General features: G+C 40.1%; 1 protein-coding gene across 1 annotated transcript in view; it reads right to left on the bottom strand.

The window, feature by feature from the left end:
* Pde6 (phosphodiesterase 6) overlaps positions 1-25,519 on the bottom strand; it is a 649,430-nt gene that overhangs the window by 585,684 nt on the left and 38,227 nt on the right. Inside the window, exon 2 of the mRNA XM_083140787.1 lies at positions 2,728-2,841. The gene's annotated coding sequence lies outside the window, so the exon portion shown is untranslated. The remainder of the gene's footprint in view (positions 1-2,727; positions 2,842-25,519) is intronic.

Genomic DNA, 25,519 nt, shown 5'->3' with positions numbered 1-25,519 from the left:
TGGAAGGTTAGTGATTGCAACCCTAAATGATAACCTTTCGCTAGTTTCCGTCAATATAGTGGATTCTGCTATGTGACTACTAATCTCATTAACCAACGGCACATATTTTGTTTTGTTTTAAACTATTTATTTCAAAATGAAGAGTCATTATTCTGGAATCTACGGGGACATTCATTCATTCGGTAAGTTTTACGAGTCACAATTATATTTTTGTGCTCCATTACGAAACCAACGTGCACGTGTAAAACAGTAAAGCCCGACAATTTTTATTTTACAAATTCCATTTACTGTTAAAGTTAAATGAGAGGACAACCAGTGACTTATTTTTAATAGCCTGGATGACTGATGTGGGGGGGGGGGTACCTCCTCTCATATGCCCCCCTGGCTGTGACATAAACTCTTCTTCCACTAGGATTTCTATTATTTTTCCCATCGCATATTCAGTGTCAACTTTGCGATTCTGTTTGACAAAGTGTATGGGGAAGGAGTTTATTTATTCTTCAAGCCTTCTCCTGGACTAGGATAACACTATTTCCGAAAGTTTTTTTCTTTCATCATTTTCAGGAATCGCAACAGCACTATTTCGGTCTCTCTTGTTCTTATTGCGTTTTTTCCATTTCGTTATTTAGTGTTGCTTTTCTTCCATTTTCGGCTCCACGCGATGATAAAGAGAGACTCAAAAAGAACACCCATGCTCAGGCCAAATTCGAACCCGGGGCCCTCGCATTCTAACGAATTGTGGTAACTACTTCGTCACGAACGTCAAAAATGCGTTTCTTTTAAAAATAAATTTCAGGAATATTTCACATTTACATTACTTTGAGTGTAGACGTGGAAATTCAAGTTAATTAATATTTAGGCTGCAATTTTTCGTTATGCCTTTTCTTTGAGTCTGAGAGACACAAAATTCCCTGCATCTGGTTAAATTGATTGATAGTAAGCAACACTGCTGCTTTTTGAACACTTACTTCGGCTGTACATCCGGCCACGAAGCTGGACTTCAACTCAAACGAGTGTGCCACGTTTTGTGAACAGAAGTGTACAAGATTGAAGTAATTTAGTCTTCGGTAAATATACGTAAACTAAATCTTTATTTATTCATTTTATGTGCAAGGGCAAATGTGAATTATTTTATAAAATCAGTTTCGTTATTTTCCTATTTTAATATTGTAACATGAAAGCAAAGCAATTCTCTCTCGGTTTCAATAATATATCGTTCTCCTATTGGCTGTTTATTTTAGCAGTGGGGAATGACGTGTATATTGCGACGTCAAAAGTTCCACGTTGGCATTCTCAATTGTTGCCAACCACAATCTAAGCTTACTATCGCTAATTAGCATTAATCTTACATATAATTATTAGATTTTGTTATGTTATTTTTATGGTACTCGTATGAGTTTGTAGCATTGTAAGAAAGAATCTGTTAAGCTGTGCCTCGCGCTTGAGGTAAGCAGTTGAGGTCTTGAGGTCTTGCTGTTAACGGTGAAGGCGGTGCGCGAATTCTGTCGTGACAAATAAGTACTTATCACTGCCTCCGAGCGAGCAGGACCCAACAAATTATACTTTTAACTTGAGCAAATAAGTATATACGCACGCGATCGTTGATTAAAGCTTTTGGACATTTTTTATTATAACATATTTTATTTTATTTGTGGTGACGTGTTATAATTCGGTGGTTACCTTCGTGGAGGAATGGGATCGTCGTAATCCCGATGCCTGGGTGAGAACTGATGCTTCCAACTGACTAACCGGACCAAGGAGCGATGTGTTTCTAATTCGTGACTCTATACCCTGGAGTTGCGATTGTGGTGGCACGTTCCAAACGTGAATCTTAAAAAAATATATACGAGGGTTACAGCAAAAGTCGAAGCAACCATTTTTTTTTCACGATAATGCGGGTCAGGCAAGAAATTTCAAAATATACAGTGGAGACCTCGTTACGTGCAATGTAGTGTTGACGCCACTAGATGGCATCGGGTGCCAAGACATTGTACAGAGCGAAGTGGGAATCCAGTGTGTGTCGTGCAGAATGAATGTAACCCGGCGTGAACAGTATTCTTATGTGAAAATAGCAGTTCTGCGTGGAAGGAATGCGAGAGAATGTCACACTGAGCTTGTGGAAGCTTTAGGAAATGATGTTCTACCATACAAAACTGTTGCGAGGTGGGCAGCAGCATTCGGGCGTGGAAGAGACGTTCAGAACGACATTTGTAACGAACTATTGATGTTTCTTATTTTGTCTTTTTCTCTATCCTGATAGAGATCTCTATGTTGTTCAAAATTCATACATTAAACGTTAGCATACATCATGACCTTCGAATTGTATATTTTACAATTTCTTGCCTGACCCGCATTATCGTGAAAAAAAAATAGTTGCCATAACTTTTGCTGTAACCCTCGTATATTTCATATTATTTATTAATTGTTTAGTTTTCTTTATATCGAATGGTCACAAAGTTTCCATGCTAAGAGCCCTCTGGGGCTCATTGGAAGCAACGGATTACCCTGAAACTTGATACAGAGGCTTCACAAGACCTAACACGATTTAACATTTTCCAGAGATGCCACCTACAGACGTGGTAAGGTCTTGTGTACATTCCCCACGTCATGCGCCTTGGTGTCATAAGATTTACAGAAGGATTTATTTATAGAGATTAAAACATGAAATAAAAGCGAACACTTTATGAGATATTCAAAACAGATGTAACTATAAAATATAATAATTACCTTCACAGTTGTTCTACTCCTACGATCAAAGGTGCTGACTTGTTTGGTGATCCTCTACAACTCATACGCAAAATTGCATTCATATGTCTGCTAGGTCATCATGTCTTGGGGTGACTATGAAAAATATAAAAGAAGTTATTATTTTAATTGCCTTATTTATGCACAAATGTAATACTGCATTCGCATTTTAAAGTCACATTCAAATCACCCTGCCTGGAATTCAACCTGGGACTCCTTGATTCGAAAAATTTAACACGTTGGGAAAGGTAGGTACTTCTATTCCAATTTTAATTTTGTATTAGTGATATGAGCGTAGATAATAGAGTGAAGAATTCCAAAAACAAATTTACTAACTTACACGAATTTCGTTCCAAAAGAGAGGAGTGGTTAGCACAGCGCACTACGACCTCAAGGCTCTGGGTTTGAATCCCGGCCTGTACATGCGTGTTCTTTGTGAGTGTCCCTTCAACGATTTCATCATGTAATCACTCTTTCACATCGTCTCAATTAGCCAAAAGTGGCAGAAAAGCGAAGTAAAACAAAGCAAATCAATCTTGGAAAGGGATAGAAAGTTAGTTCATTGGTTAGTTAAAAAATGATGCGTTTCTGAAACAAGTTTATAAACGCCATATTGGATTATATGCAGCGTCCTCTTTTCAAGCCGTTGAAATGTACATTGATGGATTGATTGATTGATTTAGTTTATTTTACTTCGCGTTTTGTGCCTCTTGGCTAATTTGCGACGATGGGGATGAGTGATGAGATGATGAAATGGATGAAAATGGACATTCACAAACAACCATACCCGACCGGGATTTGAACCCGGGACCCTTGGCGTCGCAGCGCGATGTGCTAACCACTCGGCCACAGGGTCGGGCTGCATTGATGGAAATGAGCTTCGAGCTTTCTCGTGACAATCTACATAAATCAAATTTGGAAGTAAGAGTTACTTTTCTTGAGAAATTCTAACTTTAATTAGCTACATATAAAAGTAACTGTCAGAGTTAATTTTTGCAATAAAAGTAACGTTAACAACAGTTACTTGGGAGAAGAGCTCAATTTGGCAACTCTTATTGGGCTTACTTTTATCACTAAAATAAGGCATTATAATTAATTCGCTGCATTTCCTATTTACTCATTCAAAATGTATTTTCAGGAGTTGCCATCCCCCATTTAAAATATCCTGAGTGAACAATGTGTATATATACTAGAGCAACAGTGACTGGGCCATTTTGCCGATTCGAATTTCCCTGCTCCCAATCAGATTCGTCGACAAATACATACACACACACATGCACACAAACGCACATAGACAGAGTGTGCCATCATTTTGTTATTGTGCCGCAAGAACGCGGCCCATGTAGCGGCAGGATAGACGCTGCATGCCGGCGATATCTCAACTCGAGTGTATAACCTACATTTATTTAAAATACAATTACGAGTAAAGTAATAACTTACGTTTGTAACAGAATATTTTGGAAATATTGTCCTTGTACTGCCACACATTTGAGAAAGATTGCATTCACACGCATTACTTCTTATCTACGAGTTTGTTTTCACATGAGAATCGTACATATTATGTTGCGGCAGTATAGCAATACTAATAACACTTATCCACACTCGACATTTATCTGTTTACAACATATCATCTTAGCGATCCTTAACGGAAGCGAATATGTTTGTAAATATTTCGTCAAAGCGATAAATCCGCCCTTATGGAAGCAAATACTGACATTCAAGACAAAGAGATGCCATGTTCAGATGATAACATGTTGATGATCAGAGGCAGTAGTGGCGATTATGGGGGGGGGGGTGAGTGGGGCAGCTGCCCCCCTACTTTTTGCCACTTTTGCCCCCTCACTATGCTAAACCCTACCTACAAAGGAAAGAAAACTGTCTTTGCCCCACCAGTTTTGGCACCTTGCCCCCCTAGTTTTGAAACCCAATCGCCGCCACTGATTCAGAGGGAGGTGTTCGAGATCGATCTGGGCATGGGTGTTCTTTGTGAGTGTGCCTTCATTAGTTTCATCATATAATCACTCATCCTCATTGTGGCGATCACCCGAAAGTGGCAGAAAAGTGAAGTAAACAAAATCAATAAACCAATCAGAGTTAGCTCTGTTCCGCAGGGTGCTTACCGAAGAGAAACTGGACGAAATATCGGCTTGGAAAGTTGCCAAATGCGCTATGCTCTTCAGTTGAGGGGTCAGGCACATCTTATTCCGCCGGCAAGAGGCGTGTTTCCAGCCGCTTCACGGGCCACGTTCTAGCGGCACAATTACCAATTACCAAATGTGTGTCAACGAATCTGAATGGGAGCAGAGCAATTTGAATCAGTAAAATGGCCCAATCACTGTTATTATACTATCCTGTTGTATTCGATAACATTCTCTCTCCCCGCCCTTTATTGCCGAGGCTTCTACCGGGAACAATCTATGATCTGTAAAATACATAGCTTCGAATTAAATATATACTCCCCAATTAAATAAACTCTGAAATGCTATGAAAAGTGTTCATTTTAATATAAGAAATACTTCGGTTAATCAAAAGTTATTCTAAATAACGAAACAGCCAAACATGAAGTTAAAATTAGTTTTATATAACTACAGATCAATATAATAATTAACTCAACTAATTAGAATCAAAATTCACTTGACAATTAGCATCAGCGGAGATGTTTATAGAAAGAAACAATATATTCCTGGCTGTAACAAATACAAATCTGGATATTTGTACGTCTGACTACAGTAGGAAGAATTGAGAAAAGAGTAATAATGGACTCTTTCAACTTAATCTGAACGTCTGGTAGCTTTGTGATCATGCAGAGTTGAGTAAAGGATTTCAGAACAACATTTGAATGCACAAACACAATTTTCGGATTTTTTATGTACTTATAAGAAAGCTCTTTGCATTAGTTTTATAACAGTGCCATCTAGTGACGTATTCTGAAACTTCGACCTGGTTACCGCAAAAAATTTACTAATTATATATATTTATTATACACCTCATTTGGGTTAATTGGAAGCAATAGAAATATAGGCCCAATGCAGACTTGCAAGTAAGACAAAAACAGAAGTTCGACAACTTCACATTTTCCTGCAATTTCTACATTTTTCATAAAAGCTCTTATCTTTATTTACCCAAAAGTAGACCTAGATTTTCCTGCACAAGGGAAATTTCTCTTAATGTAGCAACACTGTCTCGGCCAAGCGCAGGACAGAAAGCCGGGTAGGGTGGTTTAGGAGATTGATTCAATAGTTTGCATAATATATAATGAGTAATTACCCATATACGAGGACTGGAAAGAAAGTATTTGCAACACTGTCCACACGTCGCATAAGGAGGGCGTTGCTGTTCCAAGGCCATCGAACGATATGGCAAGGCTTCAGTGCCACATGTTTCTCGTAGACTTGCATGACATTCCGTTGAATTTCTACCAAGCATGCTGCTCTCTTTTCGAAAGCTTCGCTTTAGAGCGGTTCGATTTCACAACATTACTTCACAGCTCCGTATTCGTCTATCTGTGCGCACTGCATTAGCGACAATGAGTGCGTTAAATTTCTAGACGTAGGGGGAACAGCAACGCCCTCAGTTGGTCATTTGTACCGTGACGACAATGTTGCCACTACTTTCTTTCCAACCCTCGCATTAAAGCTAAATGTATAACAATATACAGTGTGTCCCATAATTTTCCGGGCTAGGACGAGAAAATAGGAAACGCACCCGCAATGACACTCTTAGGTGTATATTATTCAAACTACATAACTTGTGCTTCAATACACTGAATACGACGCTCATAAAGCTTGTCAAAGCACTTCTGGAACTCTTTGACGGGAATAGTGTTGTAATACTCGATCAAAGATCTTTGAATGTCTGCAACAGCATCAAACTGGGTCCCTTTCATCCGCACTTTCAGTTTCGGGAAAAGGAACTAGTCAGGAGAATAGGGGGGATGATCAAGTAGAAAATCCCCTAGGAAGCAAAAAATTGATGGACAAGCATAGACCGGTGACTTGGTGAACTGTCAATAAAAAGGGACCATGTGCCCTGTTGTCGGCATTGTGGACGTACCCGTCTAATTCGTGCCCACAAACGCTTCAAAACCTCAAGGTAGAACTCCCCTGTGGTCCCTGGGAAACAAATTCTCTGTGAATGATACCCCTGGAGTCTAAGAACATGATGAACATCGTCTTGATATCTACGGAACTTTTGCAGGCGAACTTTCCTTTGGATTTTCCACACCAAACTCTGGCGCTTTGTTAACGGCTCATATTGGAAGCACCACGTTTCGTCACCGATCACGATAGTTTTCAGGAAATTGGAATCCCTCTCCGCAGCCTTAATCAAGTCTCGACAATGTTGAACCCTTTGGTTTTTCTGGTCATTTTCGACATGGTAACTTTTAAGAGGATCCTTCCCCAACGTTCAAATTAGAGAAGGGGTGTTTTCCAAATCATGCAATGAATGTGTAAATGCACTATGACATCAGTCCGGAAAATTATGGGACACACTGTGTATATCAAGAAAGGTGGTTCGCCGGTGGTTAACGCGGTAACATGGACAATACAGTTCCAAATATACTCAACAGCCATTACAAGAAGGAACAAGCGTCTATGCGGATGGTTCCATAAAAATATGATTCACCATGAAGTACACAGTCAAGATTACTTCTGCTGCTTGGGGCAGAAAGACATACATAACAGGATGAGAAAGCCCACTTCGCAGGAGAAAGTTACAGCCGGGAAGGAATAACCTGGCAGTAACGTCACTCCCTGCTAAGTCAGCATTGCCAACTACTATGAAAGGAACCATGGCACGAGTAAGAGTACGAGCAGTAAGGATCGCGGTACAAACTACCAATTTTTAATTTAATGTTAGCACTGCTAGATGTTTATTTTATGTTTGTTTATTTTAATTATTTCATATAATTCGGCTTTCAGCAAACCTTCTGCATGCGGAATATTGTGAGATGATAGCCACGACTTCATTTCATCCTTCTGCTGTTTGGTGTTGGGATTTTTTTCAGTAACTTGTTGTGGTATGGAGGATTGTCACACACAATAACAAGTTTGGGGGCAGATTGGGAATAAGCTGCTCTTCGAACCACAACATAAAATTGTTAGTGTTCATGTCCCCATGATAGTCACCAGAAGTTGTTTTTGAAAGGAACACCAACTACGCCCCCTCCACAAATCTACTTTCACCACCGGCATGCACAATTATAAACCTGGGACCCTTTCCTGTTGGCACTTTTAACCCCCCCCCCCCAGAATCTTTGGAATCCAGCCAAACTTTGGGGACAGTGTGGTGTGTGTTCACGAAACTTTCATCCATGTAAATGAAAGACCGGCGGTTTGCTCTCTGCGCAGTTCTTTAACTTCACGCAAAAATGATCGCCACAAAGTAACGATGCTGTTTCGTTCAAGGAGTAGCTTCCTGCTATTTACTCTATGCTTTTTAAATCTGAATCCTAATTTTCTTATGATCATACGCAACGACCAACGCGAAACCTTAAAATTAACATTTTCTTGCAGTTCCTTCATCAGTTTATGTACGGTGACAACAATGCCTTTCGTATAAATCATGGATTGTTCGGCGCACGACTGCTTCATCAAAAGAATCCAGATTTGACACACGTTGCTGGGCATTCGGTCGGTTTTTCTCCGCCGTTGAAAAAGGTTTCCCGCTCGCAGTCGCAAATCTTTTGTCTTTCTCCTTCAAAATTCTCCACACAGATCTTTCACTGACACCTGTCGCCACGGGCGTTCTGTGAACAGCTGTGGTTTTGTTTTCATGGCAATCAAAGTACTTATACACATTGAAAACTATTTCTCTTGTATGGCTGTCCAAGGGCTTACATTTATTTACTCCACTGCTCATTGTACAACAATGACAAAACCAGCCAAAAAACCTCCCTAACAAAGAAACAAAATAGCCTGCAATCCCTCGCTCGTAGCTGGGGTTTGTTAGACTAATGTAGCAGTGTGGGGGTTTGCACGCCTGCATCACCCCTCTGGGAATGATTTCGATTGGTTTGCACGTCACCTTGTCGTCCGCTCTAGCGAATGAGCCTTCGCTTCTGGAAGGAGAGGTGAAGGTGGGAGATGACGTCACTGCCAAGCTATTTCTTCTGCACTGTAGTTACTAAGTTTGTACGATTTTTAAGAAGCCCACTCACAAAGGATAACGTCAAATATTGCCGTGAGTGAGTTTAATTTTTCGTTTTTGTCTAAAGAAAGAAGCTTTTATGTTGATTTATATTCAACTTTGTTTGTAAAACGAACGGTAAACTGTTCACAACGCGAACTGTATTCACGGCAGGAAGTTTAATCCGAGGAGAAGAAACAAGCTTCTTCCTTCTGTCAACGGAAAAGGTTGCTTTTGTTGGCTCAGGAGAGAAACACAATAAATGAGTTAATTAGATTTTCCCTTCGCGGGAAGACTTGCAGACGCGTGTTCAATTCATCTTGGAATAACGTTTTTGTAAGCGCGTCTCTGGCGATGCACAGTTCTTGCAAATCAACTCCCTTCGACTAGGAAACTGTCGCTTTCAATCGAAATCCTTCCCGACTTCAAAGCATGTATCGTCTGCTCTCTTTGTCTACAGGAGAAGCGACCCCGCTTTGATCTTTCGCAGCGGTTGGTGGGCGATTCATGGACTTGATACCGTTGACTTTAACTCGCACTGGATCGCGAGAATACGAAATTATACAGTAGAAGGATGAATATCTAGTACTATATCATTGAACGATTATGTCTACATTCCGTAGTTTTATGTTGATTTGCTGGCCTAGCAGTAGTCATGTAGAGAGTTATTACCACGGGCGAGTCGATTTGATTGATTGATTTGGTGTTTTAAGTCCACTTTATGCACAGGAAAACTAATCGAGACTGGACCTACAGTTTAAAGTGGGATCCGAACTACTTGTGCCTCCATCGGGTATCGAACCCGGGACGACGACGCTACCATCGGGGAGACCCTGCGGGTGCGTCGAGTATCTGAGCGATGCTCGCTGAGCAAGATTTTCGCTCGTTAAGCAAAAATCATATGCTTGATGGGTGTGCTCATTGATCAAAACAATCAGTGCCATCATCTGTGATTGAGCGTTGCAAAACTAATATTATAATATATTATAATTACTGCTTCTCTAAACAATGATTGGTGCTAATGAATGAGAACAAAAGCAAACATTTTCCACCAAACGTTATTCGAAATTTTCGTTTTCACACACTTGCACAAATATGTAAAAACTGAGGTCTATACTCTTTGGGTATATGTTTGGAATAAACAACATTTTCATCCATGGGCGTCCGCAGGATTTTTTCCAGCGAGGAGCAAGCCAGATATTTGATTCCGGGGAGGGGGACTAGTTACATTTTCCCCAATAATAGTGTTGTTCCCTCAAAAAACATTGCTTCAATTTGAATTTATCATGTTCATGCAATAATTAAAATATATTATTGTGGGTGAAATTAAATTATATGGGTGAAATATATAATTTTTGGTTGACTTTCATTTTCCAGGGGAGGGGTGTGGACTCCCCCTTGCCCCCCCCCCCCCGCTTCTAGACGTCCATGCTTTCATCTTGCCATATGGCAAGCCGTTAATCACAAATACTTCTTCTCGCTCAGGCGCCATCTCACGACATCGAAACACAAAACGATATATTCTGTGGCGAACAAAAAGTTCAATCAAGCTCAGGGAGCAAGTGAGCAGCGGTCGCCCAACAACGCTTATTTGGCCGTCAAGTAGCTGAGCGATCATGTTGCTCGCTGAGCGCTCAGATATGCGTACTTGACGCGCTCCTGGGCTCGAAATTGATCGCAGCGGATCCCGTTCATTCCCCTTTTTTCACGAAATTTCCCTTTTATGTCTGAACTAACTCTTTAATAGTACATATTATAGCATCCACACAAACTTCCCTTCTAGTTGGAGATGTGTTCTTGCTGCAAGGAGGCTTAGAAAAAGTAACTCTTACTTGAAAAAGTAGCTAGTTACAGCACATCAACACGGTAACTGTTACGTGTAACTAGGTTGATTGCAATAAAAAATTTGGGATGCGTCAACACTTGGGTTCTTTGCACCCGTCACATTATAAGGTGCATAACATCCTAGAACCAGCACTTTACTTATCTCTGAATGCTAAAATCTCTTTACTTTGGTTAAAAGCTGAGGCTGTAAATGGGCACTCAGCACATATATGGACAAAACAGAGAGCAACACAATGCCCTACAGAGAATTATACTATCCACAGGTCCTGACGTCATGGCCTCGTTGGACTGCAACATTGGAGTAGTACGTGAACGTGCCTTCTCAAAAGGTCACCCCTTTTGTAACTCTGTTATAAAGAGGAAGAGAGAAGTAAGTGAAACGCGGTCTCTCTCTCTCTCTCTCTCTCTCTCTCTCTCTCTCTTTCTTCCTTTCTTCTGTTCTTTATCTCTCTACCCCCGCTCCCCGGAAATGAGGGGAAATTTGGAAGAAAGACAGAGATAAAGCGAGAAATGTATTATCTTCTCATCTGTCTTTCTTCGTGTTATCTCTTTTTGTCTCTCTCTCTAGTTTCTCTCTCTGTCCTCTTTCTCTTCCTCTCTCCAGCATAAAAAAAAAAACTACGCAGACCCGCGACTCTAGTGAACCGTACTCCCGCGAGGAGGGCGGGGCAGAGTAGAGCATGCTTCCTTATGGCCCGAGCTGAACGGAAGAAGGGGAAGGAATTTAGCCGAAGGTTCCTTTGTTTGTGGTCGCTCTATAGTTTCTCTCTCAATCTCTCTTTTGAAAGAGAGAAAAATAGAAAGGCCTTTCTTCCTCTCTTTCCACTCCGTCTTTCTGGGATGTTTCTTTTATCTTTCTCTCTCCCTAATCTACAACGTTAAAACTCTTTCTCAATAATATTTCCTTGTTTAGTAAAGTTTTTACTAAGCCAAGTTAGATTATCCTTTTGAATGAAAGCAGTTTTACAAACCTTTAAGTATATCCTGAATAATATTGCGATTTTTTTCAAGATCTCGCCTCATTTTATTATTTCCTTGCTAATGTTAGCCTGTAAAGATTAAATGAGTTCAAATAATATTTAATGGTCGCCCAATCAATTTCAAATTCAGGATATTTTCATTAATTATTTCACAAACCCAACAGAGGGTTACATGCTGCAACAATGTATATACAGGGGATTTAGTAGCAACAGGCGAACTACTTCAGAGCAACTTGCAACCAGTAATCATGTCAAAACTCCAAGATTGGATCACTTCTTGTTTTATGGTTAGATCACGATACGAGGGTCACTATTTATATTTTGAGCCCAACAATGAAAAAACAGGAATTTGGCATTGAAAACTGCTTTATTGTTTTTCGAAGTATTCTCCTTTATGGTCAATACACTTTTGCATTCGTTCGAACCATTTGTCAAAGCAGTTTCTCCAATCTTCTTGAGACACCTCCATAATATGGTTTTTGAACGCATCAACGGCGTCTTCCGCCGACGAAAATCGTTGTCCACGCAATTTATTCTTGACATTCGGGAACAAGAAGAAGTCATTGGGTGCCAAATCAGGACTGTACGGCGGATGACCCATCAATTCGATTTTTTGACTGTTCTTAAAGTCGGTTGTTAGACGAGATGTGTGACAGCTGGCATTGTCTTGATGAAGAATGATCCGACGGCGTTTGTTTGTTTTCCGTATTTGACCGAAGACCTCTGGCAAACAAATTGTTGTGTACCATTCAGAGTTGACTGTTCTACGTTCCTCTAAAGGCACAGTTGCCACATGACCAGTTTTCCCGAAAAAACAGGCGACCATTTGTTTCGATGTGCTTCGAGCGCGAACAACTTTTGTTGGATTGGGTTCATCTTGAAACACCCATACAGTCGACTGCTGTTTACGTTCCGGCTCATATGCATGAGTTTTTGTCAAATTGTGTGGGATCCAACGAGAACATACCTTTCTCACAGCTAAATGATCATGTAATATTTTATATATGCTGGTGGAACTAATGCCTATGGTTGCCTCAATCTCACAGTATGTCACATGACGATCTTGCAGTATTAGGTTTTGCACAGCATCAATGTTTTCTTGAACAACAACTGATTTTGGACGACCTTCGCGAATCTCGTCGGTGAGCGAATGGCGGCCACGATTAAATTCGTTATACCAGCGTTTCACAGTGGCAAAGGGTGGGGCTTCATCGCCAAATGTGGAAGTAAGTTGATCGATGCACTCTTGTCTTGATAATCCACGTAAAAAGTCATCGCACGAAAATGTTCACGAGTTAATTCCATTTTATTGTTGTCGCGCAATCTCCAAGGCAACATAAACAACACAAATGAAGCTATTGAGAAAACATTTGAAGTACGTTATGGTCAATAATGCCAGACGATTCCGTGCAAGCGTCAAATCGCGCCTGACTTCAATCAGTGTTGCCAAGGCTCAAAATATAAATAGTAACCCTCGTAATACCCGGCCTTACACAACTCATGCCAGAGTAAGAAAACCATAGATCACAGGTTTTTTTTTACATGTTCCTCATCCTATCATGTGTTTCTTTCTCTCTCTCTCTCTCTCTCTCTCTCGCCCATCTCTAGATCTCTCTTTATTTCTTCTTTCTGAGAGAAAGAGAGAGAAGATCTAAAAGAGAGAAAGGAAGAGAGAGGGAGCGAATAGGGAAGAAGAAGGAAATTGAAATGAAGAGAAGAGATGAAAAATAACTGCTACTTTTAACTAGGTTGCAGTTATTAGTTACTTCCAAACACTAGAATTGGGGGACGTCCTCAAGCGACCAGCAGGGAAAATTAACATTCGATATTCAATTGCCTTTCAAGTCGCATGCAATCGTTATCACATCAAGTGGAACGCCAAAAGTGGGAGACAAGTAAAGTAAAATAATCCAAATCAATAAATCATATTCCTGAACAATATCATTACATCGATACTCCTCTAAACCTGACCGACAGAATCCTGCATGGACAGTCAACAATTCTGCTCAGACTTCTGAGATTCAGGACGAAGACGCAGACGGAGGGCAGTGCCGAAAGAACGGGTTTTGAGAAGAGATGGTACGTTGGCAGGAGACTACACTTATCGTCGATGACAGCACTTCTGGGAGAACCTTCCATACGAGGTGGAGGAGATCAGGAAGGGTTTTGAAGAAAGGAAGCAGGAAATCGAAGATGTTCTAACGACAGCCCCCACACTAACAGAGCCTGCACCAGTTCGGCGTACAATGTGTGGTTGCCCCACCATCAGGATTGTTGGCATAGGCCATTTCTGAAACCCCAAATTCAATATAAACGAGTTGCTAGGAAAGAAATAGGAGAAGGAAGACCGAAATCGACAATAAATAAATACAAAAAAAAAATGCATATCTAATGTGTCAGCTCTGCACTGTCTCCACTAAGCAAGAAAAAATTGTGTCCATCTTTGATGGATTGATTTGCTTTATTCTATTTCGCTTCTTGTGCCACTTTTGGCAAATTTGCGAAGATTGAGATGAGTGATGACATGATGAAATTGATGAATGGACACTCACAAACATCTATGCCCAAGCCGTTATTCGAATCCGGCGTCGTAGCGCAATGTCATAACCACTCCGTCACGGGGACCGGCTCCCCACTTGTTATATTTTCGATATTTTATCGATTGATTGATTTCTGTATTATGGGCATATCAACACATAGGCTATTTTTCCCTTTCACAAAATACGGGGAGAAGACTTAAATTAAAAAAAAGATGGGATAACAAGCCCCTAACAATAAATAGAACAGGTCTTTTAAAAACTTCGTAACTCAATTTTTAAAACTATTAATTCACCCTACTTAACAAGAACTTAAACTACGCTGATTCTGAGGATAAAATCGTCTTAATTATTAAAAGCTAAGGCTGCAGAGAGGCACTCCGCACACACAAGGGCAAAGAAAAACACAACTCCATAGAGTATTATCCGGACCGTGGATCAGGGCGCCAGAGCCTCGTTGGCAAGCTCTTACTGGATGTACTACGGGGATGTGAGGTAGACTGTTGGGTGCCTTACCAGGACGTCACTCCTTACAACCCTCGACATTTTATCGTTTATTTATTGAAGCTAATCTACAATTTTAAGACTCTTCAATATTTTCTTGTTTAGGAAAGATTCTACTATAAATAAAAAACACATTACATTTTCTGTTTGAATGAAAGCAATAATTATTATATTTTAATGGTCAACAAAAGGCTACTGCACTGTCTATCTTTTATTCATGATCTGCAAACTGAACGTAAATGTGCATACTCATTTCAAAAATTATGTAATCGCAACACAATTCACAGGTACGGGATACGTCGTCACAACGAACTTGACATTCCTCACCATTCGACTACGCTATATACCTCATCCTTTTCTATATCTGCCCCGAAAGCATGGAATGCACTACCAACAAATGTTAAATCCACAAAAATGAATAAGAGTTTCAAAATTAAATTGAAAGAAATGCTTCTACAGGAACAACAGCAGAACAGTGGCACATACTACAATTAAACTGGCACTCAACAAACGACAAAACACTCATATTCCACATATATCTGGAACTATTTGAATTTTATCACTATCTTAAAATTATTATTTTTACTATTATTATTTACTTAAAGGCAACCTTATGTTAACATTCATGTTTTTCTCAGTATTTCTCTACTCATATATTTTTTTGGTATTTGTATTTTTTAATATTTTTTGTTCTTTCACATTGATATTATTTTATGACTAATATTACTGTAATAAGTATATTCGTAATTGTAGGTACATGTTAAATTCTTTATTTTTCTTTAGTTTAATCATTCATTCTATCTGTATTCATGTATTATTATATTATACAGGGTGAGTCAAACCTTATAAAATGAAAGTGAGTGTAGATGGCAGCAATTAGTCATTGTAGTCATATGCTAGGCCTAGGGGGAAACTTTTCGGTGCATGTCATGACAACGTCCGCAATCTTGGATCCAACTTTATTTCTTTAAATGGGAAGGGCGCATATGGAGTATGGTTTTGGGCTAGAATTTCATTAATATCGTCTCATCCATTCTTCCATCGTGGTGATTTGCCAAAAGCTATGTTAAATCCAACGACATACAATCTACATGCACACAGCACACTACTTCTTCCAGGGTTTCCCCGAGAACTTAGTGGTAACGCTATCTACTTGAAATAAGTCCTGAGTTCTCAGGTACAAACCCATTGCATAGTTAGGATCGTACGTTAACTTGTATGTCTAGTTCCGATTAATCTATCTGAGCTAAAAGTAGAGTCGAAATTTGTTTTGCTTCTTTCAGAGATAGTTTGGAAGTACAGTTTAAACAAACGTCCAATCTAGTAACATATTTGTCCGCAGTAGCGTGCCCAAGGGGGTGTTGGTGGGGGTCATAACTCCCTTTGGTCTAGTATTCCTTAAAAAAAGAACGTAAAGGGCAGGAAAATATGGCACAATGAGAACTGAGTTCTACAAAAAAGTATGCGTAACCACAAATCCTGAGCCGCTGTCTGTCCCACATCTCCTTCACATACAAATCCTGGCTATAGAATTAAAATTATACTCGGTGAGGTCTAACATGTACCTCACAAGGACCCCACTCGAAGAAAGTACTCACATGCCAATTTAAGCAACTGAAAATATATAATAGACAAATCTTGTACACCCAACGGCAAAAGAAGTAGTAAGCGAATTATCCATCTTCATTTTCACTCAGTCTGTTTTCCACAACGTAATGATTATGCATTGAAATAAAAACGTCAATAAGCAGAGGACAATGTATACCTCGAAGCAAAATAATTCCATGCCTTAAAACAGCATAGAATGTAAAATGAAAGAGAATGAAAATAGTGATTGGCCTCCCCGATGGCGCAGTGGTAGCGTCGTCGCCTTGTAATCAGGGGTCCCGGGTTCGATACCCGGTGGAGGCACAAGTGGTTCGGATCCCACTTTAAACTGTAGGTCTAGTCCAGATTAGCCTTACTGTGCATAAAGTGGACTTAAAAGAACAAATCAAGCAAGCAAGCAAGAAAATAGTGATTGACAATTTGCCTACTGTTATCTTTGCCGTTGGCTGTACACAAGACTTATTCTGGCTGCCAGAAGAAGTCTTGGCCTTCAAATATATAAAAGATAGAGGCGAAGTTCCCCTTGCATATAGCACCGTCCGATGAAGGCACATTTAGGGAATGTGGGGGTAGGATGTGATGTGAGCAGCGTCACGCTCCGGCCGCTTTTACCTCCAGGGTTGCCACCAGGTACCCATCTCTTACTCAAATATATAACAATAATAACATTTAAAAAAAATAAACAGGGGAACCGGTAAATTCGGACAAGGGTCCATTGCACCACTAGCATAACATGTCAGTCAAACGACTGGGCGAATTGCACCCGACTTCCTCGTGTACAAACAAGCGAGTTGCACCAGTTCCGGATACATGACGTCATAGCCTGTCTTGCTGTAGCCGACGTGAAATTTTTCGTCGGCTACGCTGTCTTGCATGTGCTGTGGTAACGTGTGTTGCCTGAAGGTACGTACCTAACTTTGTTAGTATCGAATGTCTTATCGTTTGTTTGAAGTTTTAGTAATAATGGAATTCATGATGAGCGAAAAGGACGCAGGCTTATGGTTTACGGTAGTCATAAATTTTACAGGCAGCATGAAACGCAAGAAGGACTTAAATGGATGCGTAAAAAGAAATTGCTTAGCAAAGATTTATACGAACGGAAATGCCACAGTTATTGTAAAATGTGATGTGAACCATAATCATGACCCCGATAACAACTTGAAAAGACAAGCCATCTCGAATAGTGTTAAAAGGAAAGCTCTCGACGAATTGAACGAACGGCCACAAAAATTAATTAGAAGGGAAATAAGTGATGTACCTTCAGGTTTTACAGACGAATTCAGTGTAAAAGATATGGAATATAAGGAAAATTTTGAGTCGAGCACGGATTTAGCGGTGCAACTGACCCCTTGGTTCGAAGAGTTTAGCGGTGCATCTCGCCCATTTAGGTATTCTCGGGGTACAACTAACCGTCACCTTTAAATTCTGAGCAAACTGACGCCCTGGTTTATGATTGATTGATTTGCTTTATTTTGCTTCGCTTTTTCTGCCACTTTTGGCTAATTTGCGAAGATGGGGATGAGTGGTGACATGATGAAATTTATGGACACTCAGGAACACCCATGCCCAGGCCGAGGTTCGAACCCGGGAACCCTGGCGTCGTAGCGCGATATGATAACCTCTCCGCCATGGGGACCGGCCCCAGATTTATGATTAAAAGCCCAAAGTGCATACACCTGAAAGTATACAGGTGGAGGTTGGCATTCTCGGAGGGTTCCCCACCTTATATTCAAGGGGCCACAATTTCCTGGACACACTGTATGTGGAGTATCCCAAGGAAGTAAATCAACCCGAACTCGCAGACAAGTTCATCTTGCAATATTCAACACCGCCCGAGGCGGAATCACAATCAAAAGTGTAAATCCCAAGAAATGAGATTAAATTCCAACACGGAAAAAAGAAGGAGGTGCTGAAAATCCAGTCTCATTTATTGATGCGTTCCCTTTTTACTCTCGGACCCCGTAGAACCGCGGCAAGATTTACAGAGATTAAAGGTCGAGTTTTATCTCCGTGTAAAACGAAATCGCAGAGCTCAGGAAAAATTCGAAACGAATTTATCCCCAGGCTTCGGTGAGAAAATTCTCTGGTCTTAAAAATAGCACTAAAAGAAGACGAAACGGCCATAAAGGGCTAGGATAGAAATTCAGAGGAATTAAAAGAAAGAGGAAAAAGCTAAAACTGGCGATGCGCATTTGTTGATGATGCTACAAGGTACGTGCATATTGCCGATGCAAGCTAGAAATTAATTAAAGCGAGATCGGGACACATAAAACAAAAAAGTATCGAAGTTTTGGAGATCAGATGTAAAATACATGTTAAAAATAAACTTCGAGTTGCTAGTTGTTGACCAATGAAATTTCATGTAGAACTCTTGCAACGGCAACGATTTTCTTGGCTTGCGGGGTTTTATCAACACATTTCTGTTGATTCTGTTTCTCACGTTTTATCGTTTGTTAAAAGGCTACTTGCTACCAGGAAAGTGTTACATCAACAAGATATGATACTCCAGTAAATTCATATATTCGGTTAGTGGCAGCGATTAGGGGGCGTGAGGAGCAGTTGCCCCCTCCCCCACGTTTTGCTACTTTTGTCCCCGCACTATGCTAGAGATTATCTACCAAGGAAAAGTAAAATGTGCTTGCCCCTCTCCTTCCTTTTTGGAACCAAATCGCCGCCACTGTTCATAATAGTATACGTGAGTTGGAAATTTAAAAGTAGCAACTATTAATTTACAAATGATAAGAAAGAGATACCTCTGTGAAACTTTTACAACCCTTCGATGTAGTGACCAGCATCGTGTACAACCGTTGCCAGAGATGTGCAAGTCGTAGTATTTTTGTAGCAGTGCCTGTTCGGTTGATGGTTCGAATGGAGCGGTCTATTGTCTGAAGAATCTCTGGAACAGTTCGGAAGCGAATGCCTTTCATCTTAGGGATCAAATCAAAGTCACAGGTGTTGTTAGAGCATCTGCCAGCCCCATCGAGCTAACAAATCAGCCACAGGTTGCGCTATATGCGCCCGAGCATTGTCCTGCAAAATGACGGGAGGATTCAGCAGAAAGTGTCCCCTCTTCTTTCGCAACGCAGGTCATGTTCCAAAAATGAACAGTAATACCACAGACAAGCTAATCAAATTAACTTATCTGTGGTCATTCTGCTCATTAACGGTCTGTCCCGGAGGTACGGCGAGAATAACCAGAACTTTCACATTAGTGGGGTTCTGGTTCCAAGTCTGACTACACAACTGTAGACCGCCAACTTCAATGATGCTCTATTCCTCTCGTCACTGCGCATGCGCCTAGTGTATATCACGTAACTAGACCAGGTACTATGAAAGCATGGACTATGTGCGCCTCCTTTCACGCAGACGTCTTTGGCAGTTAATTCCGATGCTGCTCTTTTTCGGCCTTACTTCAAAATTCACTTTCGATAATTCTGCCCCTCGGTGCAAGATAATGGTAAACCACAGTTTGACCAAAATTGAGTTACAATTGTTTCACGAGCCTACATATGCTTATCTTTCCTCCCGTTTTGTCAAAGTTCGCATGTGATACTTCCATGTATGTTTTCTGGTGTGAGCGAAATTATACCATCACCACATATTCGTAGCAGCATAGTGGTAACCCACAAGGCACGATGGCCGTCATGCTGGGTGAGTGTACACATCCATCGGAGCAATTGGAAAGTGAACTTGTCGGATATATAAGTGATTATGAAGTAGTGATTTATCGTACAAGTCATCAAGCAGTGGAAGTTCCTCAGATAGTTATGAAAGTATAAGTATTGGTTTCTTTAGTTTTCATTCATTTGTGGTGTGTACCATTATGTTGCACAGGAAAAAAGTTGTGTTGAATACCATTATCTTGCTCCTAAATGATCCTAAATGTGATCATTGAAAGTCTATTGTATATCTAACTCATAGTTTCAAGACATTTAAAAGATACGGTATATGTGAAATTAATGAATTTCCCATATATTCAATCGCCATTTTCTCAAAAATGCCATCTTATGGGTTGCCATTTTCGTGCCCCGAGAGGCAGAATTTATTAAACAAGGTTGTAAGTCGGAATGTGTAGGTCCAACTAACATACAGATTTGCAGATAACCTTCGGGCTTTACCTACCTGCCCTAAAATTCCCGACGCCATCCTCCCCCGTAAGGATAGGAACCAATAGGGTGTGTGTTTTTTACCCCCAACCCCCTTCAACGTGTTTTTTTTTCGCACACCAGAATCTAGATGAAGCTATTGTATTCAAAGACATCCGAGGTTTTGTCTGCTTGCAGAATTTTGTCCTAGGGAGCTTCCCTTCATTTTCTCTTTCTTGTTTCTTGTAGTTTTTCCTGTCTATTTAATTTTCGCCGTCTGGTAAAAATCTTCTTTCCATAAGATTGAAACCAGATTTAGTTTAGATACCCGATGTCCCACGTAGGCAGAGTTGCATACTAGTGCATGCCTGCATGGAATGGCGGCTTCCCCAAGGGAGAAATCCGGCTTTACTGGATCTATTCCGAGGGGAAGATTGCACCTAGGCAAAAGACCAGACATGGGGCTATAATGTGCTTGGAGAGTGCATTAGTGTCTCAGGCGAGGTCTGCGCCTTTCGGTGGGGTTGCAGGTTGACTTCGGTCGGGCGCCACTCATCCTCGCGAGGCTTTGGGGGCGAGGTTTGTGTGTGTGTGCACATGAAAATTTTCTAAACGTGCACTGTTCGGTCTACAAAATTTACAAGTAATGTAGGACTGCTGGGAGACGGCGATCGAAATATTGATACCTTCCTATATATCAGAACTGCAACACGCAAATAAATATCATGCTAAAGATCTTATGGCCTATGGTAATGAAAAATGTCTGAATACTTGGCCATGTAGATCAGCAATTGAGACCATTGATACTGATGTATCTCAGGAACTATACCTGTCCCAGGAGAAAGCAAATAAAGCAAGTCCTCTGCGCAAGTAGTGGCTCGAAAGGGGGCAATGAACTGCTCAGAGGGAAAGGGATTACATGGAACGAGCAACGCGACTGCAGCTACCAGACGTTTGCAACAGTTAGTGCTACTTCTCTCCGCTCACTCACTTTCTCCCCTATTCTAAAGTTATGCACCTTAAAATCCGTTCCCTGCTCATTAGCGTATACTTTCTGCTACAATGAGTACAGTCTACCTTCTACATTCGTATCGTTTACATTTATTTATGTAATTGTGCCATTACGCCAGTGAAGGTTTCACGTGTTCGAGAACATGAAGTTGAGAAGGGCATGACTACAGGAAGAACGTTAGAATTTTATCACCGTCAAAAATTTTGACTGCTGTATAGGGTGACCATAATATTTTGACCCAAAAACGGGACATTTAATGGAGGTCAGATTACCTCACCTCTCCGCTGCTTCCTGAAAACATAGGTTTGGCTTAATTATAAAATAATTGTTAATAATAGCGTATTATTATTATTATTTATTAAAGTATGGATAACATAAATTATACATTATAAATGATAAATTAAATATCTCCCGTTTTCAAAATATATTCATTATTATCATCTCGGTATGATTTTCAGAGTGTTTTTACTCCCTTCTGATCAACTTTTGATGTTATTTATACGCTGAAGTTGAGGAATGCGAGAGGTATTAATCAGAACAGCTTTAGCCCTATTCTTCACCAACCGTTCAGAAAACGTCCCACATGTCTTACATACAACGAGAGATTTGTCTTTTGAGTTTGTCAAGACTTAGTAATTTAAATTCTTGTTGCAGGTCCGTATTGAAACTACGTATATGTACGTTTCTTGGCCATGCTTATTCACTGCTCTACAAATAAAGGAATACATACAAAATATACAACCCTCGACGCGAGCTAACTTAAACAGTGAATTGCTGTCTGCTCGAATGTCTTAGTCGATAATGGACCATTTTGATTGTTATGAAGTGCATGAAACGCAAACAAAATTATATCAACATTTTTTTTAAAGCATGAAATGTTTCTCAAATTTAGACTTAGTTTTGAATCTTACTCCTAGACTTTCATAAAACGGAACAAATAGTGCTTTTAAATAATATCCACGGGACGACTGTGACACGTCTCCGAAACGGGACTGTTCCTGTTAAAACGGAACGTATGGTCACCCTACTGCTGTATGGTCTCCCTATGTGCAGGTTTTGAATAATGACATCTGATTTTTATCATCAAAAACAATCTGAAAGTTTGACTTAACATGAATTGAAATTTCGAAGTATCGCGTAAAATGCGCAAGTTCCAACAATGTTCGTGTTTATCTTTCCCGCAATACTAGGAGGCGGAATATTAAGTCTCTTATCGTTAAATGCGAAAATTAAAGTCTGTTGTATTTTTGTTTTCAAATCTGAGAAAACGAAAAAAAAGAACTGTTGTTTTTCTGTTCATTCCTCGCTTGCTTATGTAAGTATTTTTCATAGGTTCTCATGTTTAGTGTTACTGATATTATTAAAGTTATTAACAATACACAAACTTACTAATGCGATATAAACAGGCTGTACTGTAGCCTTTACATTTAAATGCAATCATTAAAATATGCGTTCTATTTTATTATTTTGTTTTAAAAATACTTTCTCTATTGTTATGCCTTTTTTTTTGTCAATTCTGGATATATCGTACCGTTCTAGGAACGGGGACTGAACCAGGGACCTTTAGATGTCCCTATGGGTAGTGTAGCTCGATCACCATTCATCCTCACGACAAATAAGATTACTCGCCTCTTGATGATAGCTCAGCGGTAAGGAGCGACAGGTGAAACACACATTCAAGAGATGGCAAAATACTTGGATTTTATACTTTCAAGTTTGGATCGCACATGTTAATGAGGTATGTACAGGGTGTATAGGTGAATTGTAAACAAACCTGCAAAATGTTATTTTAACAGCATGCGTATGATGAGATGATGGTATAACATTAAATCACATAAATGACCATCATTTACTCCAGAGGATCTGTGTGCACACCGCCATTTTAATGCACAGTATTGTGCATAGTGAAATCCTCCGTAACATGGCTGGCGTGAGGGAGGCACACGCACTGCGAACAGCTTCTTGAGGTTCCTCAGTTGTCTGATAACGATTTTGGGCGACTTTCTGTTTGATGTGCCCCCATAGCGCATTATAACAAGATGTCAAATCTGGACTTCGGAGTGGCCATTTCAGAGGTGCTGGTACGTGTAAGAGAATACCTCAATGATGTGTTCAGAGACAAATGAATTGGACGAGAATCGCCAAATTTAGCAGCACCTCAGAAATGACCACCCCGAAGTCCAGCTCTGCCATCTTGTGATAATGCGCTATGGGGGCACATCAAACAGAAAGTCGCCCAAAATCGTTATCAGACAACTGAAGAACTTCAAGAAGTTGTTTGCAGTGCGTTTTCTTCCCTCACGCCAGCCATGTTACGGAGGATTCACATCGCACCTGGAGGCGAATAATACTGTGCATTAAAATGGCGGTGTGCACACAGATCCTCTAGAGTAAATGGTGGTCATTTGTCTGATTTAATGGTATACCATCCTCTCATCATACGCATGCTGTTAAATAACATTTTGCAGGTTTGTCTGCAATTCAAAGGGAGGGGGGGTAAAGGGACTTTTGGTACACCCTGTACCTGTCTGTTGCTGATAGCTCTGATCTACGAAGTGAACACTTAGGCGTGAACCTGCACAGTTCTCCCAAAACTCTCCTGCTGATTCCCACCATAAACTCTCTCAAAAGACCAAAGACCTTGGATACCTATGAGTGCAACGGCTCGTGAACGGGTTTATGACTTCATGCTTGATAAAGCTTCTCAGTTTTATGTGGGATGTTACGATTACCCCCCTGCAAGAAATTATTTTATTGAAATGTGTGTAGTATCATGTTGATCCATCCTTTATAAGTCGAGTTTTATTAAAAATAAACATATCCTCCCGCCAAGTATCATTACCCATTGAAGATTTTGTGACAGCAGCACTCTGCTTATATTGCATCTGCAAGTATGTATGACACTATTTTAAGGATGCAGTTAACATACTAACACACAGGGGCGTAAATAACACCCCCGCAAAACAACACGCTACTGCGTTAGTAACATAGTACAAATAAGAAGAATTAACAATCATGTATTGCGATTACGCAATTGGTTTCGTAACCGCTGTTCATCCATTTTAGTTCTCATTTCCTTTCCGTAAACATTGTTTCTCCTTGCATAATCAAGATAGACCAGCCTGGAAAACAATTTCATGGAACCCATTATCATTACGTTACAGCCTATTTAGGAACAACTAAACTCCTGAAGAAAAATAAACATTACCAAGATATGGAAATAAAACGACTTTGAAGAACTCGATGTGTGTTTGCAAGCCTTCAGAAACAGTCACCCTCATTTTCCCCTCTAATTCAATAATAATTCCTTTGTTGCCAGCGAACGCTGTGATCTAACAAATGAAATGAGTTTAGTAAACTTTGCAGAAAAACTCGAAAACTTCTTCATTCAAGCCATGAAAAAATTCAGTGAATTACAGAGATTTTCAAATCAGAATATTGGATTTCTCTATATTCATGAATATTTTGCCTTGGGTCCCCGAGGGAAAAGAAAAGACTCAAAACTTATTTAAGTTCAATGTGATTCGAAAGAGTGTCTTGATGTGCGTTGAACCCCCCCCCCCCTACCTTAAAAGCTATCGACCGTAATCCAACAGCCAAAAAACTTAATATATACAGTGCGGCAATTTGAAATCGAGACTGATATTTCTTCTCGGTTAGGTGTCGTCATTGTGCAAGCGTTCTGTGGTGCTAACAAGTCACGGGTATCTCGCGAACTGTTAAATTTTAAGAAGCCATAATTCAAACCTGATACTGCATGTTAACTTTTAAGCCATTATTCAAACGAACTAAACTGGAAATAAGAAGTTTTATTTCTCTCCTCTTCTAGGCCACAGGACAATCTAAACGTAAAAAAAAATTGCTTCACCGAATATATCACATTATGAAAAATTTACATGAACATATTTGAGTATGAGAATCTTTTGAATCAAAACATTTTAACACTTCCCCTTACTCAAATATGTATACTTTACATACATGCGACCATAATTATTTTATACCTAACTGTGATACATAATTGTCATGCACAATTTTAGATACAGGTTTTGTTAACAAATCTGCTATCATATCATT

The sequence above is a fragment of the Lepisma saccharinum genome, chromosome 19 (assembly GCF_977018435.1).
Source record: "Lepisma saccharinum chromosome 19, izLepSacc3.1, whole genome shotgun sequence".
In the NCBI taxonomy this organism is placed as follows: Eukaryota; Metazoa; Arthropoda; class Insecta; order Zygentoma; family Lepismatidae; genus Lepisma; species Lepisma saccharinum.
Note: the sequence above shows the minus strand (reverse complement) of the source record. Positions and strands in the feature narration are given on the sequence as shown.